Source organism: Diplotaxodon limnothrissa, linkage group LG6 (genome assembly GCF_057381915.1).
Source record: "Diplotaxodon limnothrissa isolate DT_005_m linkage group LG6, D_limnothrissa_male_GT1.1, whole genome shotgun sequence".
NCBI classification, from domain to species: domain Eukaryota; kingdom Metazoa; phylum Chordata; class Actinopteri; order Cichliformes; family Cichlidae; genus Diplotaxodon; species Diplotaxodon limnothrissa.
The window spans coordinates 12,178,582-12,182,140 of record NC_140601.1 but is presented as its reverse complement, the minus strand read 5'-3'; the positions used below and the strand labels follow the sequence as shown (position 1 = coordinate 12,182,140).

Sequence of the window (3,559 nt, the reverse complement as noted above, 5' to 3'; positions counted from 1 at the left end):
CGTTCAGGTTAGTGACTGAGAGGGTTTCCTCCCACAGTCTAAACATATGCATGTTAGATTAATTGGCATTTCTCAATTGGCTTTAGGCTTAAGTGCATAAAATAAACTGGTGTATGAATGTGGTTTGTAGTGTTAAGTGCTTAGAGTGGTTAGAAAGACTAGAAAAGCTGTATCTAAAAAGCAGTCCATTTCATTTGGTGAAAGGACATCCTTTATGTCCAAATATGTTTGAAAAGAGTTATATCACTTTGTCCTCGATACACCTGGAAACTCTTCAGACAGCAAGCAGATGTGGACCCAGCCCTGGAGGTATTAATATCACTGTGCTACTCCCATATATATATATATATATATATATATATTGTTAATTCAGTAATACTTGTCTCTGTACTTGGAGTACGCAGCCAAGTAGGGATATTGATCTGCTCAGTTAAGTAGTCCAGGGGGATGTTAATTAGTTCCAGCTGCTTTGGTGTTAATGAAATTAACAACAGGTGCACTAGAGGGGCAACAATGGGACAAGCACCAAAACAGGAATGGTTTCACAGGTGGAGGACACTGATATGTTTCCCTCCTCATCTTCTCTAACAGTTCTTTCACTAGTTTTGCATCTGCGAGGGTCAGTGTGACTACTGGTAGCATGAGTCCATATCTGGACCCTACAGAGGTTGCACAGTACTCCAACTCCTCCAGGATGACACATCAATATATGTCGTTACTAGAAGGCTTTCTGTCTTGAGAGGATGGAGGAGATTCCAAAACACAGGGAGTTACTGTAGGAGAGCTGGACAGGGCTGTAGAAGGTCCTCAACCCATCAGCCAGAATAGCATCTGCTTCTTTGTGCAAGCAGGGTGATGGGTGAATGAGCACTGCCAGAACTATAAAATGACCTTCAGCAGGACACTGGTGTGAATTTAACTGGCCAAACAATCACAAACAGACTTTGTGACGTGACTTTTGTCCAAAAAAAATAACCTGCAGCATGATTAGGATTATTTTCCACAGTGAATTCAGCCCTCATTCATTTCCATCTGACAATGTGGTATCCTTTTGTCACTAACACACTGGGGACACTATATGAGTACACATAGATGTTTTTATTTGTTATTAAGATCTTGCATGTTTTCAAAGTGTTCCTTTAATTGTTTGAGCAGTGCTTAATGTCAGTAAAGTTAAAATAGTGGCTAGTTGTGAGCTAGATCTCTGCTAAATGTTCTCTCTTGGATCACGTTAATCAGCACTAACATTTTTACCTCTAATCAACAGGAACGTGCTGGTCGGACGCCCAGCTGTGATGGCCGAGAGGTTAAGGCGTTGGACTTGAAATCCAATGGGGTTTCCCCACGCAGGTTCAAATCCTGTTCACAGCGTTAGCATCCTCATTGGAGCAACTGTAGCACACATAGTTTCCTTATGTATTAAAGTATTCTGAGCTCAGTCTAAGGAGCTTGTAAAGAAAAGCTTCTGGATGCTTTTTTTCCCAAGGTCCTTAGACTAAAATGACCTGGATGACTGAGAACCTTCACATATATATTCTGAACACACTGTTAAAAAGGTTACAATGTTCAGGTATTTGCAAAAGGCCAAAAAGCAGTTAAAGACTGCACAATGTCCACATTTAGACATAGAAGGGTTCCTTTTTAAAGGCTAACCGTGACGGGACGACCACATCTAGCACAGCAAACAATGTCCATGGATGTGTGATGCTCAGTGAGTGTACTTGTTGTTGACCATTTGAATCTGAGGAGCTCCTCTAAGCATTCCCCCCTCTCTCCATCATGTCCATGCAGTTCATGTTGACCTCTCAAACGCTGCATAAAGCCAACATGCCCTGCCTGATAGGATTACAGCAGCAAGCACTTGTATTTGTTGCTGTCTATGACTGCCTCCGTGTCCTTCTCTCCCTCCCTTCCTCGCAGAGTGTTTCTAACTGAGCAGCGACCATTGTTGAGTAATAGAAATCTACTTGAACATGCTGACAGATGGAGAGATGAAAATGAAAGAGGAAGAGAATGATTGTGTACCACTTGCTGCTCTCCAGGTGAAGAGCTCCCAGACCACTTTACTTCGAGCGCCCCAAATAGTTCTGTATTTGATCACGGACCCCTCTTTGATAAGTTTGTGTCCTTACCTCACGTCCATAATGTCAGCAACCTGATTGATGGGCTACTCTTTTCTGACCAGATGGAGCTGGTATGAGAGGCTCTGATGGGCTAGTACAGTTCAGTGGGTTTTTTCAGTGCTTTTCATGAGCAAGCTGTAAAAGACTAAGTGTCATAATGTTGTGTGGATACGCACAATGGGGAACATTAACTGTATAACCCAGACAGGCAGAACTATTATTTCTAAAATCAAGTGACAGAAACAACAGAGCGTGGAAATCTGGCTGGCTGAGGCCCAGAGACTACAAAACTTTTCTCTGTTGACAAGCTTGTTAACCTCCTGACCTTGCACGCTTCAGTCGCTCAGCTCAACTGGAAATTAATGGACTTGTAGTGACTTGTTGGCGCTGATATTTGCAGCATTAACATGTGGTCAGGAACCAAATCAGATAAGTATTTGGTGTATTTATGCTACAGATTAAGTATTAAGAAGTAGATTAAACTCCTAGGACCTGGCGTCCACATATATGGACATCACATTTGGAGTTGTCTAGACCTAAAAACACTAATTTTTTCTCTACAAGAGCCTGATATCTACTTACAAGGACATTTTACTGTCACTGTTCTATCAAAATTTAAAACGAATGTCCTTATATGTGGATCTTATTTTTGTCAGAAACAAAAATCAGGTAAAAAAAAAAAAATCTGGCAATTCTTTGTTTTTACATTTATGAGGTCCCAATATGCCCAAATATCAAAGAGAAATTAAAAACGCATGCCATGGAAGAGTTCGGGTCTTAGGAGGACTTTCTAAGGGAGTGAAGGTCAAGTACTGCAGGCCTCAGTAGCCATGTAATGAAAAATGCCACCACAGTCCTTTTTCCTCGATCACATAACTTGGATGCATCTTTGCTTTGTGCTAAAACTCCTGTTCTCAGCAGAACATTGTTTAATACTTACTCATACTCGTTCTCCTCTTTGAAGGCACATCAGACTTAATATCAGCTGAATCGCACAAAGTCTTGAAATCAAAAGCTGCATTTCAAAAACAGCCCCTTAAACAGGCAACAAGACAGATCTTTATGCTGATTTTTATTGCTCAGGGTATTGGTTATGTAATATTAGCACCATCGGTGATGAGACTGGCCTTCTATAAGCTTTCAACCTGTGACCTGTGACTGGTACGTGATCTCTATGAAAATATAGATTTGGCCTTGAAACTCAAATAGGAAGAGGATAGTGTTTCCCTCCGCAGTGCTCGATGGCTTTCCCCAAGTAGTTGAATTGTGGATGCTTGGAACATTACGAGTAACACCGGAAACCAAGAGTTAAAAGTGGCTTATTAGACAGGCAATGTCACTCAATTGTGAGACCTCTGGGACTTTAAAGGGTTCAAAAATGACACTTAGTTGAAATATTTTCCACTAGATTAGCAAGAACTAAATCTGCCTTCTTG

The 3,559-nt window shown here is 41.2% G+C and overlaps 1 non-coding gene across 1 annotated transcript; it reads left to right on the top strand.

The window, feature by feature from the left end:
* Window positions 1–1,289: 1,289 nt before the first annotated feature.
* Window positions 1,290–1,371, top strand: trnas-uga (transfer RNA serine (anticodon UGA)). The gene has a single exon. It is a non-coding gene; the product is annotated as a tRNA-Ser (tRNA).
* The last annotated feature ends 2,188 nt before the right edge of the window (window positions 1,372–3,559 follow it).